The sequence below is a fragment of the Polypterus senegalus genome, chromosome 2 (genome assembly GCF_016835505.1).
Source record: "Polypterus senegalus isolate Bchr_013 chromosome 2, ASM1683550v1, whole genome shotgun sequence".
In the NCBI taxonomy this organism is placed as follows: Eukaryota; Metazoa; Chordata; class Cladistia; order Polypteriformes; family Polypteridae; genus Polypterus; species Polypterus senegalus.
The window spans coordinates 65,910,379-65,935,700 of record NC_053155.1 but is presented as its reverse complement, the minus strand read 5'-3'; the positions used below and the strand labels follow the sequence as shown (position 1 = coordinate 65,935,700).

The 25,322-nt window shown below is 38.4% G+C and overlaps 1 long non-coding RNA gene across 1 annotated transcript in view; it reads left to right on the top strand.

The window, feature by feature from the left end:
• LOC120522991 overlaps positions 1–25,209 on the top strand; it is a 51,385-nt gene extending 26,176 nt beyond the window's left edge. Inside the window, exon 2 of the long non-coding RNA XR_005632545.1 lies at positions 24,850–25,209. This is a non-coding gene — a long non-coding RNA (uncharacterized LOC120522991). The remainder of the gene's footprint in view (positions 1–24,849) is intronic.
• The last annotated feature ends 113 nt before the right edge of the window (positions 25,210–25,322 follow it).

Sequence of the window (25,322 nt, the reverse complement as noted above, 5' to 3'; positions counted from 1 at the left end):
TTCATAATCATTGACAACACCTGATAACACTGAGCTCATTTAATTAGCTGGTTTTTTTTTTTACTTATTCTAAATTCAGAAAAGCACAGCGGCATCATTTTTACATTTCTAAGACATTTAGATATATTTCTGCTTTGGCGATGCTTAACTATCTTGTGTTGATTTCATTATACAGTAGTTTGCCCTTTCTCTGTGCAGTTTTCCCACTTCATCATATCTTATTTATGGACAATTAAAAAGTTAGCAGAGCAGACACCCGGACAAACAACACTGAATAATCAAAGACTGCAACTACTATAGCATCAGACTCACTAATTAGTAAATAATGAATTAATTAAACAATTAGAAAACCTGGAAAAGTAGAATGAAAAGCAAGATGAAAATATTGTTAAAAAAAACATTATTCCCATGACTGCTTGGTACATTTCAAAATATATATATATATTTTAAAAACATAAATTTATAATTTCTGTATTTTTCCAAAAACACAGAATCTGGGCAATAACAGTTCAGTTAATTAGCCCAGGAGTCCAATGAAAAACAGAAGCAGGGTGAAACAAAAACCTGCAGCCACACTGGGTCCTAGGACTGTAGTCTAGTAGTTTAGAAAATAAAAAGATGTAACAACAGTGCACCCTCAATATAGTAAATTTATTTGATTTGCCAATAAGATACTTTTCACCTTTTTATATATTTGTAATGAACCGGGGCAGCCACCAAAGGCATGACTGCAAATGACTACAAAGCACTTTTAAGTAGTTACAAAGGCAGATGAATGATAGAAGATACTGTTAGGTGGGCCAATGGGGAATTTAGGTAGTACACCTGGGAAAAACACCCTACTCTTTTTGAACATAGAAGTTTTAATGACTACAGAAGGTCAGGACATTACATTAATATTATATACAAAATAATAACAGTTTCTTTAGACATCAATGTGGCATTTGTAGAAGCAGCAAAACTACTTTTCAATTAATTTTCTTTTTACGCAGTGTACTATAGAAATATGCATTATCAGTAAACATATGTGTGCTTGTTTATTAATATATTAGAATGTCAAAGTGAAATGTTCAGTTCAAACTGACTGTACAAAACATCTGAGCAACTGTCCACACATGAGGAGGACCTGTTGTTTGTTTTACCAAGGCAATTTGTAGTATGATTGTATTGTCCTGTGAAGTTTATTGTGCATACTTTGCAATGCTAATCCATTCCTGAAACCCCTTTCATAAGGTTAGTTTCAAAATGAGAAAAATAGTTAACATTCTTTTAAATGGAAAAATGTGAGTATACTCTGGTTTCAAATAACACCAAATTTAATGTAAATTGGCATAATTTGGGTACAAAATCTTTCATTTTCATTTTAGTTCAATTAAGAACTTAGATGTTTGTCAGCAAGAATAGACTATTCTGTACTCAGTAGTCCAAGTGTTGAAACAAATATGTAAAGATGTTGGTCATGGCTGTAACGTTAAGGTCAATAAAATATGCTCAGACCTGCTTAATCCAAATCTGGAAGCTTCATGAGTCACATAAGGCTTTATGCATGTGTCGTCAAAGTAGCACTATATTTGTTCTTTGATTTCTACATTTATATCTCATTTTTCCATTCTGTCTTCCTGCTTGTGCCTAGCTATTTACATATTTAACTGTATTTATATTTGTGATTTCTGACACTGCATATATTTTTATGTGATGTGCAACTTTTCTAGTTTCTGAATATTGCTATTATTTGTTTTGCCTCCCAAAAGAGTGTAAAATGGAACCAGATGTTCAGTAGTAGGCACCGTCTATTAGGTAGATAATTGCTGTAGAAAATTAAACTTTAACCTGGGCAACCAAAGCCACATAAGCGAGAAGCTTGGCAACATACATATCCAGACACTCAGCACTGGATCTTCAACAACTGATAAACTTGCCATTTGCCATTTTTGGTATTTAAGAACAGTAACAATGTGCCATCTTTAAATGCCACTTCTTGACCTGCATCTGGTATCTAAAGGTGGCCCACGGCCCCTTTATGGTTTAAAGCTAAATATACTCCAGCAAAACAAATTGGCACTCATCACCACCACACTCTGGCCTTCCAGCTGACGTTGCTCAGTGCCTCAGAGATTACAGATTTTCTTTCTTTGAATATGTTTAGCGACCCCAGAGACATGCATATTACTGTTAAGCATTTTCACTTTGGCTTCTGGAGGAAGCAGTGCACTCTGTATCCTGGTTCTGAGTTTACATTAAAGTTTTGGCTGGATTATTTTTCATTATTTTTTAATAAAAAGAGAGTGAGAGATTGCATTGAATATTGTATTCTTCTTTTAAATGCTTTGGGATAATACTGCCTATGAAAAATAATAAAAGTTGATTGTTTTAGAAAGCTAAAAAAGCAAAGTTGTAATGTCAATGCTATCCAAGAGCAAATGCTCATTTATTGCAATGGACTGCTGCCTTATGCTCAACACTGCCAGATTTGGCCTTACTCCATGCACCCCTTAATTGGATTAAGCAGTTTTGAGAATGTTATATAATGTATAACATACTACCTTACTATATACAGTATACTGTATAATATACAAAATCTTTATTTTTCCTTTATCTCATTTTTGGTAAAGGTATAAAATGCAAACTTGAACTAATTTGGCGGAAGTTCATAATTGTACAGTAAATAACACAAATGACCATAGCATTAGGAATTATACATGAAAGTGTCCATTTATTTTCTTTATATTGTAACAAATTTGTTTAACCTGGTTGTGACAATGATGACAGCATATTTTACAAGGCAACACCTTCCAAAGTCCCACTTTGGGATTTCCTTTGTCTTCCCAGTATGGAGGTGCAGGGCTTGCTAGCTTAGCTGATGGTGTCACTAAGCTTTTTTCACTTACACATCCTACTGATTGGTGGACATAACACAAGAAAGAAGTAGCAAAATAATTTCAGAACAGGAGACAAGAGAGGCAGAAAAAAAAACATAGTCAAAAAACGAAGCGCGTCTCAAAAGCTAGATAGACAAAAAATATGGATTGGCAATGCCCAAAGTGTTAACAAAAAATCAATGGGGAAAAATAAACACTCAGAAATTCCTTAATTAGATCTGAAATATCAACCTCACACAAAATAGTTTTTGAATAATCAGAAACTTATGATGCTTATTGTGTGTCACTATCTTAAATAGTGGTTGTCACAACTTTTGGCTGCTATGTTGTGCCAATGATGCAGAAAAACAAATAAAATGCCAGTGACTGTAAATGAAACTAAACATAAATAGCAAAAAGAAAACTAAATAATTAAATGTTAAAAATTAATAACACATTTTAGAGTGGCAACAAGTTGCATGTTGATTAGCACATGTAAGTAAGAATTTCACAATATTCTGTACATATGACAATAATGACGCTATAAGACCTATGAACACTGTCTTCGACTATAAATGAACAGAAAATAACTAAATATGCGCCAAACCAAATTCTTCATGCTTTAAAAGACCAAAATTCTAATACTTATTGCTTGACATTGGCTTATCTTTTAGTTCCAGTTTTCAGAATCTCAGCTATTCTTACAGTATTTCATATTTCCTGTTATTTTGATATTGGTGCTTACCTTTCTCTGTGATGCATGTCATTTCTTGTTGGGCTTTATGATCAGATGGCACTATTTAGATATAATTCAGTTGTTTTAAAAAACTGTATTCGAAGGAAATAACTGAAATTAGAATGTAAGCAAATGGGTGTTTGTTTTACCTTGTACTAAATCTTCCATCTGTGTTACTCCAGACATGCTATACAGTATTAAGTATCTTGCAGGTCTGGTTTTGCTCCGCCTATTCATATTTTTTAAACTTGTATAATTACTAAAACAGACAGGCTCATTAAAAAAAAAAAAAACAAAAAAAAACCTTCACAACACATTTTGGAACAGATTTTTCTATCTTTGTTCTCAGTTCTTGTGTCTATACTTGTAGAAATGACAAATTTTTTTACAATTCTGTATTACCTTCAAAGTTACTGTTGAACATGTGATCCATGACTTACTACAGTTTTATACTTGAACTGTTAATCATCCATTATATCAAGTTAAGGATTTTTTTATTATTGTTATTATAATAGCTATAAAAGCACCATTTTGAAGATCCTTTTCAATATCAACAATACTCATTCTAGTTAGCTCAGCCAACCTGCTGTTTCACATGTAGTCTGCGCCACAGCTGGCTATTGACTTTACACTCATTGTCTAAAAAAATGACGCACAATATAAAAATAATAAGAAACGTCCTCTGACTTTCAACTGTTTTTACTTTCAGTAAACTTAATGTGTAAATATTTGTATGAACACTAAAAGAGTCAACACCATAAGATATAAACTAAAAATGTTTCACAATGTGTCCCTGAATGAAGGGAGGCTCAAAATCAAAAGTACCAGTCAGTATCTGGTGTGGCCACCAGCTGCTTGAAGTACTGCAGTGCATCTCCTCCTCATGGACTGGACCAGATTTGTCAGTTCTTGCTGTGAGATGTTACCCCACTCTTCCACCAAGGCACCTGCAAGTTCCTGGACATTTCTGGACGGAATGGCCCTAGACATCGATCCAAATCGATCCCGCTCCAGGGTACAGGCCTCGGTGTAACGCTCATTCCTTCGACGATAAACACAAATCCGTCCATCACCCCTGGTGAGACAAAACCGTGACTCATCAGTGAAGAGCACTTTTTGCCACTCCTGTCTCGTCCAGCGAAGGTGGGTTTGTGCCCATAAGTGGCGTTGTTGCTGGTGATGTCTGGTAAGGACCTGCCTTACAACAGGCTTACAAGCCCTCAGTCCAGCCTCTCTCAGCCTATTGCGGACAGTCTGAGCACTGATGGAGGGATTGTGTGTTCCTGGTGTGACTCAGGCAATTGTTGTGGCCATCCTGTACCTGTCACGCAGGTGTGATATTCGGATGTACCGACCCTGTGCAGGTGTTATTACACGTGGTCTTCCACTGCGAGGATGATCAGCTGTCCTTCCTGTCTCCCTGTAGCGCTGTCTTAGGCGTCTCACAGTGTGGACATGGCAATTTATGCCCTAGCCACATCAGCAGTCCTCATGCCTCTCTGCAGCATGCCTAATGCACGTTCACACAGATGAGCAGGGACCCTGGGCATCTTTCTTTGGGTGTTTTTCACAGTCGGTAGACAAGTCTCTTTAGTGGCCTGCCTTTTTAGAACTGTGACCTTAAATGCCTACTTTCTGTAAGCTGTTAAGGTCTTAACGACCATTCCACAGGTGCATGTTAATTAATTGATTATGGTTAATTGAACATGCATGGAAAACTTTGTTTAAACCCTTTACAATGAAGATCTGTAAAGTTATTTGGATTTTTAAAACATTATTGTTGAAATACACAGTCCTGAAAAAGGAACGTTTCTTTTTTTGCTGATTATATATACTCAGGTCACCTTGTACTTTACTTTCATAATTTGTACTGTATTGTTAAGTAGTAGTTTCCTGATATACACTATACATATTATATATGATATTGTTACACATGAGGGCTTAGAGAGTGTCTACTGTATATAAATGTAAATAATTATTATTTATTATTATTAATCAACTAGGGTGAAGAGTTTAGGTGTCACACATTCAGTAACATCTTTCATTTACACCCCCCTTAAGTGGAGGAGAACGTCTTGGTGGACCATTATTATCACTGCCACCCCACCTCCTGGAGACCCACCTTTTCTGCCCGATCCACTACTTTAGAAGTAAATCTGTGGGAGGAGGTGTTCAATCGGGACCCAGCTACCCAAGAGAAACAATACCTTCCTCAGGAAATCACAATGCTACAACTAAACAATCTTATATTTGGAGTTCTAACATTATCTTTTTTAATTAGTTAAATTAAACAAGGTATCCTCTGTGGACTCCAACACTTTATATGCACTGTCTTCCTTCCACAGTTTATAGTGTATTACATATGAACTGAACAAGAAAACATTCTGCTTTAAGATTGTTTTTTAGCTGCCATTTCCTGTGAGCAGCCACCCACTGACTTAGTAGAACTACTTAGGCTGTTGCATACTGAGCATTCCTCAGCACAGATGCAGTGACTAAAGGTGTTCTTTTTGTCTCCAGACTACATAGAAATGAACTTTTGCCTTGGGGCTTTTCTTTATCTGTGGGACAGCATTTATCCTGAAACTAACAAAATGTTATTTTTGAAAGACACAAGTGAATTTGGTTAATAAGGTACATGTTTAGGCTAAGGCTGGTTCTGATAGTTCCTTAATGTACAGCCCACAACTTAGCAGACTGTGTAAAGGAGTAAAGTAGCACAGACCTTGTATCATACCTTCCACTATCACAGGTTTTCACTATAGTACTAGTTAATGTAATAATCCTGGTCATTTCATTCCCCTAAAGAAACTCCCCTCTATATAACCCTTAACTCATATTTTGGAGCATATTTCTTAGTTTACTTCCAGACTATCCGGGTGTTTTGCCATAAAGTTGGGGTAATGGGATAAAGACAACCCTCTAAGAGTAAAAAACAGACGGAACATGTCAGGAATTGGAAATGTTTCAAAGATACACAATAAATGCTTTCCAGGCAAATTGAAACAAACTATTTCCTCTTGCTTAACTACCTAGAAACATTTTGTTTAATTTATCTATTGAGATGTCACGATTTGAATGTGTACATGGGTTTTAACTATTTTCATTCATGGGTGATCATGTCACTAATTAAGCTTCTAGTTTGACACAATGCCTATCACACTTACATTGGAGTAGAGATTGGTAGAGATTAAATGCAGTATAAAAGTGACTCCTCAATATAATGTGAGGCAGAGAATTCCATCTGTATGCTATCTCCTTTGTAGGACCTAATGCTAACTTCAAACATGTAGGTTCAGTTTCTTTCAGTTTTGGTGTTCTGAGTCATCAACCAACTTTCCATATTTGAAACCAATTCCCTACAGTAAATTAAAGCAAACAGCTAGCTCAACTGTTGATGGGGAATAGGAATTTGAAGTGTTGAACATCATCGATACTTGTCATTTTTTTGTAAATTTTACATTTACATATAATTTTCCACACTGAGATATTTTATGTTCTGTTTTTTGGGTGGTTGCCTTCATTTTGTGTCTTTGTGTGGCCTCGGGTCACACTACAAATTGTGTCATCTTGTGCCACCTATAAAAGATGGTAGTGCAAACCTTTTGATTTCCATGATTGGTTCCCTTTCTCAATATTTTCTTGTTAGTGTTAGTTGAAGATAAAATGCACCTTAAAGAAGATATGAGTGTTAGGACTTTCTGTTAATCTTTTTTGACTGTGATTCTTGTTTTCAATTTTGGGGCTAGACAAGTGATTCTGTGACTGCTTTTGATTGTCTGAATTTTAAATCGCATATTAATCAGATCACTAGGATAGCATTTTTTCCACTTAAGAAACATAGCAAAATTTAGACCTCTTATATCTTTGAAAGATGATGAGAAATTAGTTCACGCATTTGTTTTCAGTCGACTAGATTACTGTAACGCACTCCTCTCAGGACTACCCAAAAAAGACATAAATCGTTTGCAACGAGTGCAGAATGCAGCTGCTAGAATCCTAACTAGGAAAAGAAAATCCGAACACATTTCTCCAGTTTTAATGTCACTACACTGGTTACCTGTGTCACTCAGAATTGAATTTAAAATTCTGCTAATGATTTATAAAGCCTTAAATAATCTTATATATCGGAAGTCTGACACCTTATATTCCAAATCGTAACCTCAGATCCTCAAATGAGTGTCTCCTTAGAATTCCAAGAACAAAACTTAAAAGAAGTGGTGAGGCAGCCTTCTGCTGCTATGCACCTAAAATCTAGAATAGCCTGCCAATAGGAATTTGCCAGACTGATACAGTAGAGCACTTTAAAACACTGCTGAAAACATATTACTTTAACATGGCCTTTCTATAACTTAATCCTGATACTCTGTATGTTCAATTCTTCATAATAAACTATTCATGGTGGCTCTAAAATCCGTACTGACCCTTACTCTCTCTTCTGTTTCTTTTTCCGGTTTCTTTGTGGTGGTGGCCTGCGGCAGAGACGCATCGTTGAGCTAATCTGTGTGAATGCTGAGTTTCCGTTTCTTGCGAGCGACTGTCACGCCTTTGCCTCTTTGCTTCGTGATCACGCTGTAATGTGTCTTCTCTCGCAGCAGCAGGTTTAGTTGCATTTCATTTCGGCATTGTTCCGTAAGGTCTCCTCTGTACAAGTGCACATGGTGTGGCATAGTGGGCATAGTGAAACACACGAATTGGTGACCAGGGGAACCATCCGACTCAGACGCGGGGCTCGAAATACTCAAGTGCACATGTTATTTATAATTTAATTTTTTTTTTGTTATGAACTTCCCCAAAAGAGTTGATCCCTGTAAATAGTTAATAGTATATGAACAATATAATCTGTTGTAGTACGGGCGTTAATTAGCGTCACACCTCATAACCTGCATACACCATGTGTTTGGCTGTAACGCCAGAAGTAAGGTGGACGCTGTAAGGGTAGGTTGTGGTTTCTGTTTCTTTCTTGATTTTTTTATTTTATTTTATTGATTATTTAATAGGTAGAGGGGAGAAGACGTTACTGTGACGCTCTGTCTATTTCTTTACTTTTGTTTTGAAAAGATTTTCGGGAACAGGAAAAATAAAAGCAAAGGGGAAAGACCGGAGTGGGGTAAGCAGGAATTCTGAGAGGGGACGGACTGGGGCTTTTCTACAGGGCGGCTATACAGCCAAAAGGAACGCGGTTCCGGACACGGACACCACGTTGGGCTTTTATTATATAGATTCTTTATTATGTAAAGCACTTTGAGCTACTGTTTGTATGAAAATGTGCTATATAAATAAATGTTGTTGTTGTTGTATGACCTTCACCTGTTTTGTGACTATGCCTCTGTTTACTACTTTTGTCTTTTCATTTCCTGGCCACTATCTTCTGTTCATTTTGAGGTGGACAAGTAGGGAGGCCAGTCCACAGAAATTATAGACTCTTTACCACCAGTTTAGGTGGCTATACAGTTTTTTGTTTGATTTTGTTTGACTTATGATTTCATTTCTAATTTATTCTCACTTTCATGTTTATCACCTTATATATACAGTATATTAAACTCTAATACTGTATATTTATTTTCATTGCTTCCATTCTGGGTGTGGAATGGAAGGTTATTCATATGTGTTCCTATATAGGAGCGCTAGAAAAGGTCCAGAGAAGAGCGACTAGGCTGATTCCAGGGCTACAGGGGTTGAATTATGAGGAAAGATTAAAAGAGCTAAGCCTTTACAGTTTAAGCAAAAGAAGATTAAGAGGTGACATGATTGAAGTGTTTAAAATTATGAAGGGAATTAGTACAGTGGATCGAGACTGTTATTTTAAAATGAGTTCATCAAGAACACGGGGACACAGTTGGAAACTTGTTAAGGGTAAATTTCACACAAACATTAGGAAGTTTTTCTTTACACAAAGAACGATAGACACTTGGAATAAGCTATCAAATAGTGTGGTAGACAGTAAGACGTTAGGGACTTTCAAAACTCGACTTGATGTTTTCTTGGAAGAAATAAGTAGATAGGACTGGCGAACTTTGTTGGGCTGAATGGCTTGTTCTCATTTAGAGTGTTCTAATGTTCTAATGTACTGTTATAATATTTTACTCAAATCTTAAATTGTAACAATGCACATATACTTCATTCAGACCCCTTTAACAAATATTTTATTCACACAATAAGAATGTGTAAAACTTACCAAGATAAAGACCACAGAATCTTAATGCTTTCACACAACAGTGAATGTATCACCTTTAGTTAACAACGTAGCTATGCACAATCAGTTTTTATTTGCAACTTCACTTGGTGGTTGATGGGTGTCTGCAAGGTGACACTCCTCTGGTCAAGTGTGACTTCAGTGTGACTATGAGGATTGTGTCGGTCTCCATGGGTCTGGTAACCATGGTGAAAGTGGCTCCATGTTCCTTGACTTTGCAAAAGGTCAGGGCCTGCAGATCACTAGATCCTGGTTCCAGTGCTCTGAGCAACACCATTGGACTTGGTACTTCAATACTGGTGATGTGGTGATGGAGATCGATCACATCCTCGTGGGCAGATCCTGGAGGCTCCTACAGAACTGCAGTGTCTACAGAAGTGCCCAGTTTGATATTTCTGAATGCAGACTTGTTGTTGCTACTTTGAAGATCCGGGGAATAACACTGCTCTGGTAAGGTTCTTGCTAAGGTCATCTTCAATAGAATCCGTGATCACCTACTCACCTACCAGCAATCAAAGCAGTCTGGTTTTACGCCTAAGAAGTCTACCATTGACCATATCTTGGCACTGAGGGTTCTTATCAAGTGCAAATGCAAATATTGGCAGAGTTTCTTTGCAGCCTTTGTTGATTTTCATAAAGCATTTGACTCAGTTGATCAAACTGCCCTGTGGGACATCCTGAGACTTCGAAGGATCCCCCCCCCAAAGTTGCTGGATATTATGGCCAGCCTTTAATTTAAGTTAATTTTGGGAATCTGTTCAGTGCTTGCATGGACTGGATGTTGGGCAGGATCATGAATTCCAGCAGCTGGGGGACATCTATTGGTGAAGAGAGATTCACTGATCTTGACTTTGCCGATGATGCTATGATTTTTGCAGAGTCAATGGAGGCTTTGATCTGGGCTGTTGAGAAACTGAGTGAGGAGTCTGAGTGTCTGGACTTGCAAGCATCCTGGATAAAAACCAACTTCCATGCCTTTAATGTCTTCTTGGGCACAGCCGCCAGCAGTGTGTCTGTCTACGGAGGGAACGTTGACCTTGTTGAAAGCTTTACTTGCATCAGCAGTGACATTCATGTCTCTGGTGACTCTTCCTAAAAAGTAAGTAGATGGACTGGGGCAGCTTTGGTCATCAGGTTGCTGGAAAGGAGTGTGCTGCGCTCCAGATATCTCTGCAAAAGAATGAATGTCCAAGTTTTTAGAGTCCTGATGTTGCCTGTTTTGCAATCATTTGGTACTGTATTTCTTTGGAAAATCCATTAGTACTGCTGGTTTGACTTTGTGTCAAAAAATGGTTGCTCACAGAGTTCCAAATGATGCTCATTGCCTTCATTGTGAGGGAGCATCATTTACAGCACTATGGCCATGTGGCATTATTCCCAGATGGTGATCCGGTTCACAAGATCCTCATTGTTGTGAACCTGAGTGGCTGGACCAGGCCAAGGGGATGCCCGCACAACACCTGGCTGCAGCAGATAGATAATTAGATTGTGATTTTTTCCTGGTGGGACTGGACCGTGTATCTGCCTGAGGGGTTGCCAACCAGGATCCCAGGATGTTTTGTCATGTGGTGAGCAAGCTCCACGACCTGACCTGTCCACATTCAAATTGTACCCTTCGCAACACACCCATATTTTACTGTCCATGTTTGCAGTCATTTATGAAGTTATGTAACATTTTCATTTCCCATCAACAAAATCATCTTGATGACCATAGTACTACAATTTCAAACCTCACACATAATTTAAATTGAGATACCAATGCTCAATATCTTGCTCCTTTGCTTTTCAAATAATGGTTCCTGTTCTAAAGACTCAAGTGTGATTTTGTTGGCAGCAGAAAAGAAAACGTTTACTTTGGCATTTAAAATTCAACAGGATCACAGCACATTTACAAAATAACTTTTTAAAGGAATATTTAATGCTTGGCTCCCACAGTTCTGCTCTTTTGTTGTTTTATTTTGCTGTTGTCCTGCCCTCCTTTCGTGTTGAAATCTTTAGTATATTGAAGTTATTTACAGTCATATGAAAATGTTTGAGAAGCCCTCTTAATTCTTTGGTAGTTTTGTTTATCATTGGCTGAGCTTTCAAAGTAGCAACTTCCTTTAAATATATGACATGCCTTATGTAAACAGTAGTATTTCAGCAGTGACATTAAGTTTATTGGATTAACAGAAAATATGCAATATGCATCATAACAAAATTAGACAGGTGAATAAATTTCGGCACCCCAAAGAGATATTACATCAATACTTAGTTGAGCCACCTTTTGCTAATATAACAGCCTCTAGATGCCTCCTATAGCCTTTGATGAGTGTCTGGATTCTGGATGGAGGTATTTTGTTACCATTCATCCATACAAAATCTCTCCAGTTCAGTTAAGTTTGATGGCTGCCGACCATAGACAGCCTGCTTCAAATCATCCCATAGATTTTCAATGATATTCAAGTCAGGGGATTGTGATGGCCATTCCAGGACATTGTACTTCTCCCTCTGCATGAATGCCTTTGTAGATTTTGAACTGTGTTTTGGGTCATTGTCTTGTTGGAATATCTAACCCCTGCGTAACTTAACTGTGACTGATGCTTGAACATTATCCTGAAGAATTTGTTGATATTTGGTTGAACTCATCCGACCCTCAACTTTAACAAGGGCCCCAGTCCCTGAACTAGCCACACAGCCCCACAGGATGATGGAAACTAAACCAAATTTGACAGTAGGTATCAGGTGTTTTTCTTGGAATGTAGTGTTCTTCTTCCGCCATGCAAAGTGCTTTTTGTTATGACCAAATAACTCAATTTTTGTTTCATCAGTCCAAAGTACTTTGTTCCAGAATGAATCTGGCTTGTCTAAATGAGCATTTGCATACAACAAGCGACTCTGTTTGTGGTGTGAATGTTCAGAAAGGGCTTCTTTCTCATCACTCTGCCATACAGATGTTCTTTGTGCAAATTGTGCTGAATTGTAGAACGATGTACAGAAACACCATCTGCAGCAAGATGATCTTACAGGTCTTTGGAGGTGATCTGTGGGTTGTCTGTAACCATTCTCACAATCCTGCGCATATGCCACTCCTGTATTTTTCTTGGCCTGCCAGACCTGGGTTTAACAGCAACAGTGCCTGTGGCCTTCCATTTACTGATTCCATTCCTTACAGTTGAAACTGACAGTTTAAACCTCTGAGATAGCTTTTTGAAGCCTTCTCCTAACCCATGATACTGAACAATCTTTGTTTTCAGATCTTTTGAGAGTTACTTTGAGGATCCTTTGCTGTCACTCTTCAGTGGGGAGTCAAAGGGAAGCACAACTTACAATTAGAATTAGAACAATTAGAACAATTAGAACAATCTAGACGAGAACAGGCCATTCAGCCCAACAAAGCTCGCCAGTCCTATCCACTTGCTTCCTCCAAGAAAACATCAAGTCGAGTTTTGAAAGTCCCTAACGTCTTACTGTCTACCACACTACTTGGTAACTTATTCCAAGTGTCTATCGTTCTTTGTGTAAAGAAAAACTTCCTAATGTTTGTGCGAAATTTACCCTTAACAAGTTTCCAACTGTGTCCCCGTGTTCTTGATGAGCTCATTTTAAAATACAAGTCTCGATCCACTGTACTAATTCCCTTCATAATTTTAAACACTTCAATCATGTCACCTCTTAATCTTCTTTTGCTTAAACTGTAAAGGCCCAGGTCTTTTAATCTTTCCTCATAATTCAACCCCTGTAGACCTGGAATCAGCCTAGTCGCTCTTCTCTGGACCTTTTCTAGTGCTGCTATGTCCTTTTGTAGCCTGGAGACCAAAACTGCACACAGTACTCAAGATGAGGCCTCACCAGTGCATTATAAAGGTTGAGCATAACCTCCTTGGACTTGTACTCCACAGATCGTGCTATATAACCTAACATTCTGTTAGCCTTCTTAATGGCTTCTGAACACTGTTTGGAAGTTGATAGCTTGGAGTCCACTATGACTCCTAAATCCTTCTCATAAGGTGTACTCTCGATTTTTCGACCGCCCATTGTGTATTCAAACCTAATATTTTTACTTCCTATGTGTAATACTTTACATTTACTGACATTAAATTTCATCTGCCACAGATCTGCCCAAGCCTGTATGCTATCCAAGTCCTTCTGTAATGATATAACGGATTCCAAATTATCTGCTAATCCACCTATCTTGGTATCATCTGCAAACTTAACCAGCTTGTTACTTATATTCCTATCTAAATCATTTATATATATTAAAAATAGCAGCGGCCCTAGCACTGACCCCTGTGGAACACCACTCTTAACATCAGCCAGTTCTGATGAGGTTCCTCGCACCATCACCCTCTGCTTCCTGTGTCTGAGCCAATTCTGCACCCATCTAAAAACATCACCCTGAATTCCCACTTCTTTTAACTTGATGCCCAACCTCTCATGTGGCACCTTATCAAATGCTTTCTGAAAGTCCAGATAAATAATATCATAAGCTCCACTTTGATCGTATCCTTTTGTTGCCTCCTCATAGAATTCCAACATGTTAGTAAAACACGACCTCCCCCTTCTCAACCCATGCTGACTGTTCAGAATAACTCCTGTCCTTGTCATGTGTTGCTCAATCTTATCCTTAATAATTCCTTCCATTAATTTTCCTTTAATTGACCACCTTAAATAGCTTTTCTTATGATTGGACACACCTGTCTATGAAGTTCAAGTATTAACAAGCTAATCCAACCAATTTGGTGTTGCAAGTAATCAGTATTGAGCAGTTACATGTATTCAAATCAGCAAAATTACAAGGGGACATAAATTTTTGCACAGCCAGTTTTTCACATTTGATTTAATTTCATACAACTAAATACTGCTTCGCTAAAAATCTTTGTTTGGAAAACACCCCAGTACTCAGATGTTCCTAGGAAATTAAACACTTACCACTGTTATCTTTTTGTTGAAAGTAGAGTAAATTATTATGAAGGCTGAGAGGGGTTCCCAAAGTTTTTCATATGACTGTATACACTTATATAAAGGATACTAGCAAAATACCTGCACTTTGCAGCAGCGAAGTACTGCCTTAAAATTTTTATTAAGAAAAAAAGTAAACATTTTTAAACTGAGGGAAAATATACAAATAATTATTTGTTAAGGATCTCTTTGTATACCACGTTGTCAGTTCGGCCCTCCAGTTGTAATATGACCAAGCTGTGCCCTGAGCTTACTCTTGAGCACGCAACATACAGTTGGCCATGTGAAAAGCAATCCTGTCTCAAATCAATGGCAACCTTTTGTAGGGTCTGTCCCTGAGACTTATTAATTGTCACTGCGAAGCAGAGCCTTACTGGAAATTGAAGGCATTTGAATTGAAATGGGAGATCAGAGGGTATAACGGGGATGCGAGGAATAAAAACTCTCTCACCTGAGCCACTGCCAGTAAAAATAGTTGCCTCAATTAGGTTCTTTTGCAGACACGTGACCTGAAGTCTCGTGCCGTTAAAAAGTTTCGGTGGCTGTAAGTTTCTCAGTAACATTATTGGTGTCCCAACCTTCAAAATTAGATTATGCTCAAGAGTGCCTGGAGGATTCAGAGTGTGGAGAAACTAGTATTTCTTGGTGTCAGGATAGCTCTCTCCCTCAACCATGACACGTTGTTTTCGTGGAGATTTTGTAGATTGGGATAAACATTTTGAAGAAGGCTTTGTAAGGTATTCACGAGGAGACAGAGCTTTGTAGGAATATTTATTTTACAATTTTCTTGAATGAGGGTGCCATCACCTATACTCATCAGAAGAGCATAGAACTCCCTGGCTTTTTTGTCGCCTTTCAAATGAACCCTCATGTTTATTCTTAAGGTAACAACATTGATTTTGGCCATAGGTATGAAGAATTCAGACATGCTTTAATTTCGCAAGCGTGCGTTCCTCTGGGCAGGACTGGTAGGGCTTGCTGGAAGTCTCCAGCCAGTAACACTGTCAAGCCTCCCATAAGTTTGTTGGTGTTTCGCATGTCTTGGAGGGTCCTGTCTAAAGCCTCAACACCTCCTCTGTATGCCATAGTGCATTCATCCCAGACAATAAGCTGACAATGTCGCAGCACTTCAGCCATGTTGCTCTGCTTTGATATGTTACACATGGGGGATTCAGTATGGCTGAGGTTCAGAGGCAGCTTGTGGCAGTGGCAGTTCTGCCACTCTCAAGAAGAGTTGCAGCAATGCTAGAAGAAGGCACAGCTATGGCAATGTTACCTTTTGCTTGGATTTTCATAAGGAGAAGGTTTATGAGGAATGTCTTACCAGTTCCTCCTGGAGCATCAAGAAAAAACACTGTGTCAAGACTGGCCAAGACAACGCTCCTCATGACTTGCTCATAAACGGACTTTTGGTCACTATTTAGCAACAGCTTGTTATTTGTAACTATATTGGCCAATTGTGAGGTGTTGTAGGATGTCTCTTTCAAGTACACAGGATTTGACATAAGTTCTGCCAGTTCTCTGAAAGGTGAAGGCAAACCGTAATGATCAAGAGATTGACCTCCAATAGCAATTATGTAGTTTTCAAGCAACTGTAGACACTTGTTATTGATCAAATGTAACCACTGGTGGACCTCTGTTCGTATATGATCTCTTTCAGTCTGTCTCCTAAAATCTTCTGCTGTGCTATCTTTATGTTTTTCCCATAGGTTTAAGGGGTTTGCCATTTGGCAGAACACCAGCATGACAGCAAAGAGAGGATCTTTTGAGATGACCGAGACAGAGCAGCTTCCTGTAGAGCAGGGCTATTTAATTATAATTTAAGTTGGGCCAGATTTTCAAACCAAGAAATTTTCAGCAGCAGTTAATGACAAATTTTAAATCAACACAAATAAATGTATTTAAAAACTAGTATTGTTTATTCATTGTTTCCCTTTTACATTTGGTCACAAATCAAATGTATGTTTTTATTGTATACCAGTAAGAATAAGAGCAGCTCACTACTCAAAATGGGTGCACTCTGAATCGAACCAGCGACCTTTTGATTGCCATTCAGCAGTTCTTACCACTGTGTCAACAAAGCTATATTATGTCAGTGTTGTACCCTAAACCAATTTCTTTTTCTACGGTAATATTCTTGAGTAAAAGTGCACTTGTTTTACTATATTTGTACCTGTTGTGAAATTGTTTATTTGATATTTGGACTTCAGTCTTCACACATTATACACTTCATGTGTACATTTTGTCAATTATTACTAAAATATGAAAACCGTTTCTCTTTTAGCCATGTGTTCAATTATTCCTGCCTTGCAGTTCATCCTACAATTTACACAGATCATTGTAGACATGGAACACACATGAAATGTATGCATTCCAAATGACGATATCTTATTTACCCTATACAACTCCAGGCACCACACGCGCATATAAGGAGCCTTGACTTGAGCTGGGAGAACTTTTTGCCCAAGATGATCTCCAGCGGTGGGGGGATGGGATGGTTTGCTGCTTGTGCTGATAGACATATTTACAAAATAAAAGATGCTGATGGAGATTTGCAAATGGATTTAAGGTGGGCCGGGATTACAAGTTTTTTCGTTGGCTTCAGGAATTCTAGTATTAAATGGGTGGTCATGACAGGCAAGGGTTTTTTCTTTTTTTCATAGAACTATTTCATTCACACAGTTTTAATCAGTCATATGACAGAGATTAAATTTAAGTTCCATCACAAAGCCTTTCCTGTTGAAATTGTTTCCACACCCCCCAGAATAAAACTACCTCAGTAAATGCAAGGCACCACATATGACATGAAAATAGATTAGTACATTTATTTTAATAATTTGTCTTTAAAATGTCTTTGTGCAGAGTTCTTGGGTGTAAAGTAATGCATTATCTTCTTATATAATATGGTACCATGGCTGTCCGTTTTTCTGTCCAGGATTTTAAATCACCTGTAGCTTGCAAACTGTTTGACCTATTGACGTGAAATTTGGTACACATATACTACGTGATGTCTGCTGTCTACTTTTGGGGTGATGATTGACCTCCAACGTCAAAGATCAACCCAGGAAGGTCAAGGTCAAAATTAAATAACCTGTAGCCTGAAATCTGGCACACATATACTACTCTGAAACTCTGCACTATAGCTTTATTTTAAAAACAAAGGGCTTTGGAATTATTACTCTTTATATTTTTATTTTATTTTATTGTAGAATCAACTCTTGGCAGCGGGCAAGTCAAGTCAAGTGTATTCACTGCATGCTATCATGCAGTGTGCCGTTACAGGTTAATTATAATTATTGGTAGTATTGTTTTTTTAATAAATCTTATTTTCCCTGTTTCTTTGTTGAAGAGCTCCCGTTGAAGAATTTGTTGCCAAAATGACTGAAGTAACAACTAAAAAAGTGGAATTTTAACAAAGTCTACTGTCTGCCATCAATCACAGAGCATCCTGATAAAACGACTTTAATACACCTTTAACCTTAAAATGCAGACTTCATCACATCTGTGGGTGAAGAAACAGCGGGCAGGCAACTGCTCGTACATGTTTACTAACAGACAGGCCAGCATTTTGCATGGAGTAAGGTTTAATCAAAAAAAAAAACAGCATGCAAAGATGTGCAAACACAAGGTGATTGGGACAATCATACCTTATTGTGCTGCACCAAATCAGAACGACAACTGAATTCCACAGAGCACAGATATTCATAACAGGGGGCCTATGTGGTGGGCAGATGAATTTCAAATGTTCTGCATGGCTATCTTTTGTTTTGATGACTGGTTGCATCATATTTATCCATTTATTTATTATTCCGGCACAAGCATAACCAGCCTGTCGTTGAAATTCACAGCCGACCCCTCAGCAGCACCATGTACTTAGAAATATTTTCCCGTGCACGTCTCCAAGTCTGATGTCATTTTCACCGGGACTTCCTCGCACCCAGTGCGGGATATAAACTAGCCTTTATACTGCTCAGATATATGCAAGGTGGAGCCTGTACTGACACATTGTTAACAGCACATCCGCTTAACGATATAATTAGTTTAAAGTTTCGATGATGACTGATGAACTAAGTGTAAATGATAACCGCCAAAGCTTATTTTTGGTTGCATTTTAGTTGTAGTCTGGAGCCATGGAAGAACCATGGACTGGGCCACTTGGAGGTTGCTTCTGGGCAGCATGTGGCCTGCGGGCCGCCATTTGAATTGCCTTGCTGTAGAGTCTCACCCCAGTTGATATCGTCCTGTAAAAAACCAAGTGCCCTGCAGGCCAACTTATACGTTGGATGTAGGACACCATCAACTGTTCTGAGAGATTTGAAAGACGTGGGACCTGTGATTTCATTGAGCAGCAGTCGAAGATAGTAGCATTCACAGTTATTCGGGTGCACAGTGTAGACCCGTCCCAGCACATTATCTTTTTTCACTCCCGAATGTCCTAGTACAGGGTTCCACTGTTTCCTCCGAGGAAACATGTTGTTTGCTCACACATAATATGATGTAATTTCATTATAATGAAGTTGTTTTGCAAAGGGTCGTCTGTGGTGGATTATGTACTTTATCGGCAACTTTGCCTTCTGTGAAATAAATTCTTTATCCGTTCTCAAGATGCACAGCAAGATGAACGACCGGAGGGTAACGTTCGTTAATGGGAAAACAGAAAATGCGCCATGCTGTTTCAGAGCTACTAATGTAACGCCCAGCTTCGTATCAAGATACTTTGTCATTTTGATTTTGTATTGTAAATACTGCCTGGTCACTTCCCTTGTTAACATACTTGCAGATGTATTTGATCGACTTTACTGAATTGCAAAATTCAACATTGATGTGAGCATTGAAGAAGCGGGACAGCACAGGACTATAAGGGACCACCCATCTGTTGTCGATATGTACTCCTTTGATGTTAATTGTATGACCTCCATCAGCAGGTGCGCGCCGGCTGTACTGAGGGTAACCATCTTCTCCGGTCTGAGTTTCTGAGATGAAGGGACGCGGGTACTTCCTACTGCATATTCCGTTGATCATGCAGGGTGAGTTGATATTATGAGGTCCACATGGGCCATGAATCATGGTGGATTTTACTATTTTGTGGAGGGCAGGGTCAGTTTGTGGATCAGGAATTTCCGCACGGATGACTTGATCGATGACAGCTGGTTTAATCCTATCCTTTAGCCACAACAGAATGTGTGCATGGGAATACCTCACTTTTGCCACTCTATGGTGTTCATGAGCAAGTCTATCATTTTGCGAATCTTGAGATGAAATACACGACTGATAAGGTCGTGGCGATCGTGAGGTTTTTGACATGGAAGGAGAAGTTCAGTCTTGACATACATATGTCATTGCGTCTTGTGTACACTCGTGCATATAGCAAGGTCCTCCAGTGAACGAAAATGGTAATATCAAAGCTTGACCAAGTTCCCTTAAATGAGTGTCGTTTTTGTCAATAGCATCTTTCAAGTGGACGTAATTTTCAGCTCGTAGTTTCTTCTGATTTAGTCTGATATAATTTAGTCTTTCGGATTCAATTTTTGTGTACATATCAACTAAAAACTTATTTAATAAAGTTCGGAAGAAAAGGATAGTATTATTATGATGTTGTCTGATCATATGCCGGTATGAATAGAAGTTTGCTGCAGAGACGGTTTTCTTCATAGGTAACTTACTGGCAGCATGAACTTGAGGTATAGACACAGAATAGCCGTCTTCACCATAGCAGAACATGAGGGGATATTGAAGTGCATAATAGGATCTGTGGGTTTCCTTAATGCGTTGCAGTTTATTGTCTCTGCTTTTAAAGACAATATCCCTATTCTCAAACGTTTGCTTGTTTTCGTTTGAGCCGCTTTTCATTATTGGGATCGTACCTAGAAACAGAAGCTCTATTACCTTGTGGATTTGCCTGGGAATATTTAGCGACAGCGTCTCTATGAACTTGTGGATTTCGCTGCGAGTATTTAGTGGCAGCGTCTCTATGAACTTGTGAATTTGCCTGCAAGTATATAGCGACAGCATATCTATGAACTTGTGGATTTGCCTGTGAGTATTTCGCAACAGCGTGTCTATTAACTTGTGGATTTTTCTGTAAGTATTTGGCGGCAGTGGCACGAAGTTGTTTCCGTCTAGCTGCATCAGAAAATGCACCACAACGTCTGACACGCCTCCTTTTTACTGTTTTCTCACAGCTTGGATTGCTGCTGTCATAATCGGTTTGAGTTTCATGGTTTGTTTCAATTACATTAGTTGTAATTGAGGCATCTGTCAAGCAATGTAAGCATACAACCGGTTTTATCAATAACTTCCTATCCAACTTTTGAGAGTTGAAACATTCATAAACATCAAAGTGTCCACTACTCAAATTGTCACCTGTGAATCTAAGATGTTTAACAGGCATTGGCGGTTCTCCAAAGGTGTAAAATATTTGGCCATTTCGGTACACTTGAAAGCGACAACTGAACAATTCAGCGGCAGCCATCAACTCACATGCAGAACCATAGGTGAAGGGCTTAAGCATTTCACTCTTATAGTGCTCATGTGTAGTATAATTATCTCCTGTACCATCATCAGCCCACACTTTGAACCTGTCCCAGTCATTCAATACATAAGACACAATGTTCCTCCGGATATCAAGAGTGAGCCTGATATGTCCGTGCAATATGTAACACGCGGAATGGAAAAGGCAGGCGCCATCTCCAGGCATGGAAACCACTCAGTGAGTGATAGTCCTTTGATCGATGGTGATCACCTCGATAGACATGTTAATGGCCTCAATAGACATGTTAATGGGGGTACGGTTGGAACGATAAAGGAAATGGGTACCTGAACAGTAAACTAAGTCTAAAATACCTACACAATAACTAAAATTGTAATAAACGAACATTAAAACAGCGGAGAAGCTGTAGATTAAATAAAAAGGCTGCAGTTATCAGCAGGGAGACGTGAATATCGTGGCGAACCAAGGAAGGAAATGGAGAGAGACGAGCGAAGGATGGCCTTATATGGGTAGGCATTCAATTACGTGGGAGGCGTGGGGATGGGGGACGCAATATAGGCAGGCAGCCAACTACGTGGGGGGCATGGTGATGGGGGACATAACGCCGCCTCACACGGCGACCGAGCTGCAGGCTATGGATGTACTGTATATATGTTTGTAAGTAGGACTCAGTTATGACCGTTACGCGTAGAATTTCGAAATGAAACCTGCTTAACTTTTGTAAGTAACCTGTAAGGAATGAGCCTAACAAATTTCAGCCTTCTACTTACACGGGTAGTTGGATAATTAGTGATGAGCGAGTCAGTCAGTCAGTCAATCAGTGAGTCAGTCAGTCAGTGAGGGCGTTGCCTTTTATTAGTATAGATTAAAGTATAATCTATGTTTTTGTATATTTTCATCTTTTGTTGGCTACAAGTTAACTGGCTGGAAATTTGTGAATGTAAATGTGCCCTGCAAATGAGTGGCTGGCATTACCTTTGGTATTGGCTCCTGTTGTTTATTCAAAACTCTTTTTAATCTCGGAAATTAAAAGCAGGTTGAGAAATTAAATGGTTCAATGAATTGTGAGAAGAGATGCATGGTACTTCAAATGCATTCATAGTAAGTACTAATAGGTACAGAAAAGATATATTGATGGAATTTGGTTACATGGTGTAGTTAGATACAATGAAATAGCTTCACCAGAAACAAAGTACGTATAATAAAGACATGAACTCAGAATTGATAATGCATTATCAAAAGCAAAAACACCTGAGAGAAATAAGTCAAGCTCAGTGGAAGTCAATGTGATCTAAGAAAATTTTAAAGATAAACTGTGTAATCTTTTCAAAACTGTTAAATGGTAAAAGACAAACAAATCTTGTAAATACAAAATCCACCCGTCCATCATCAGAAGAACTTAGTCCATTTAAGCTGTTGGGAGTTATTATTATAAATGTAGCTGTGTGTATTGTAGTCCAACATTGACAAATAAGGTTAATTGGTGATTCTAAATTGTTATTGTGTGTATTTGGTAGCTGCAAGGTATGGATTCCCTGTTCATGGTTGCTTCCCAACTTGTGTTGCTGGAATAGGCTACAGCAATTTGATTAAGTGAGTTTGAGAATATTGTCCAACTATAGTGATTACAAACTACAACATTTAGGTTCAAGTAATCAAGTTACAGAGCTTTCAGAATTAAAAACTTGTAATGATCCCAACTCCCAGTCACTACAGAAAAAGACTCAAAAAAGATGCCTAAAAAAGGTACAGAGCTGACTTTATTTCATACAATCCTGGCTAGTCACCATCCTCTGCCACAGAAAAGGAAAAATACACTTTTACACAGTGTATTATCATGATATTCTCCTCTACATATCCTTTACCTAAGTGTACTCATCAGATTTGTTACCGGTTGATCTACAGTTACACCTTAAGATTAACACAAGCATACATAGCTGTACGCATACACACAGAAACTCAACAGTACCCTATGAATGACAAATACACAGCTGGTTAATCACTAGCACTTTAAACCACACAAGTGCCTTATGAATAACACAACTTGTCACTCTCCTAGGACTTCATGAGACTTGCATACACACAGACCCTAATCACAACAGTGCACTATGAATGACAAACACACAGCTGGTTAACCTCTGGCACTTTAAACCACACAAGTGCCTTAGGAATAACACAGCCTGTCACTCTCTCAGCACTTCAAGAGACTTACTTATTATCAGCATGAACAACATAAAATGTTTTAAAGATATCTCAGAATATTACTTAAATAAAATATAATTTAATATAATATTAATTAAATTAAATATTACTTTTGGTATGCAAGAATACATTTAAACATACAAAGGCTCAGCATTCTTGACTATAGGCCATTTATCAGCCAAGAATGCCTTACTTTACGTACTGTTCCCTACTTTTGGGTGAAGCTCTCACCCTTGGCCCTTAATAAACCTCGAGGCTCGGAGGTAATGGAAAATCTCCAGCTGCACTAGGTGCTCAAAGAAATCTACCTTATTACTTCAATCACTCTAGACATTAAGACAAAGCATAGAAAGTTAAAAGGAGCATGGTATTTATTACAGGAATAATAATAATACCTGTAGAATAAAGAATAATAGAAAATTGTACTGATAGTAAAGTCTGGATATATATAGTCTTTAGAAAAAGCTTACGAAAAAGTAAAGATGACAAGGATGAATATCACAGGCGGCTTGTGATCTAGCACTCGTAGTTGTTCATTATATGCATTTCTAAAGATCAGATGGAAACGGCAGCATGTTGCCGGTGCCCTCTTCTGATGTCGCCCTGTTCTCTTCTCCTGATGTCTTTGTCTCTTCTTCCTGCCTCCTATGTCGCTCTTCAGATGAGGCATATTTTTTATAAAATTCTACCGGGGGGTTTTGCAAGATGTGATTGTAGGATAGTCTGATTGGCTGGCTGTTTGAGGGATAATCCCTGAAGAAGATGTGACTTCTATCTCTTCAGCATTTGTTAACCTGGTACCACAGATGCTAAAGAGTTATGTCTCCATAAAAGTCCACCTTATTAAAGTTATTATCCCACAGTTCCTGTAGAAAAAAATCCTCATTAACGATTATAATATCTGAACAACAATAATTTCCACTTCACTGGGGAAGACTGATATGTCCCATCTCGTATATTGATCAACCACCCCTTGTTATGAGTTGTTCACTTTAAAAATGTATTTGTTTTAGAATACATTTTTCTAAGATCATGCAAATATGGATTTCTGTGTCTTGAGAACATGTCTGCATGGTTACTTTGCATTACAGTGCTTCTAGAGAATTGTGGGTATTTATTTCTCAGTGCCAGATCATTATTTTGTTTTGCATTTGATTGCCACCATGTTATGGTTTCTCTTACCAGTATATTCAGTATATTGTCCTCAGTTACCAAAGAATGTGGTTTTGGATGTGGCTGCATCTTATCTCATCAGCACAACCTATTAAATACTGGTGCAACAATTCATTCGGTATCCATATTTGGATATAAACACAATTGAAACGTAGTGCAAATATACTCTAGTTTCTGGTTTCTGATCTTACTGTTTTTCCCTCTGACTTTGATTACAGTTTTGACTTTGTTTCATCACCTTGTTCTCTTCCAGACTGTACCTCCCCCATAATGATAAGATGACACCCCCCTGTGATTCACAGGGCATCATTGGATTTGGTGCTGCCAATGAGTGTTGCAGGGACTAGGGAGGCCAACTTCACTTCAACCAGAAGTGCTTTTGGACCATGCATATGAAAGACCGGAAGTATTTCCAGGCGGAAAATAAAAGAAGCTGCCTGCCTCACAACGACGAGCCAGAGTCAGGTGGAAAGTGGACAAAGCTTGTGAGGAGGAGTGGAGGAGTCAGTGGAAGAGAGATCTAGAAAAAGAAGATAAAATTGTACTTGTTGCAGTGGTGGAGGGAAACGTTTGGTTGAAAGAGTTTACCCAGAATAAAGGACTCTTTGTGATTTTACCTGGTGCCCGTGCCTGTTTGTATTGGGTGTTTGGGGTGCTGCAGCGCCCCCTGGTGTCCACAAAATAATTTTGTTACAAACTAAAGTTAGGTAAATTGCTTTTTTGCAA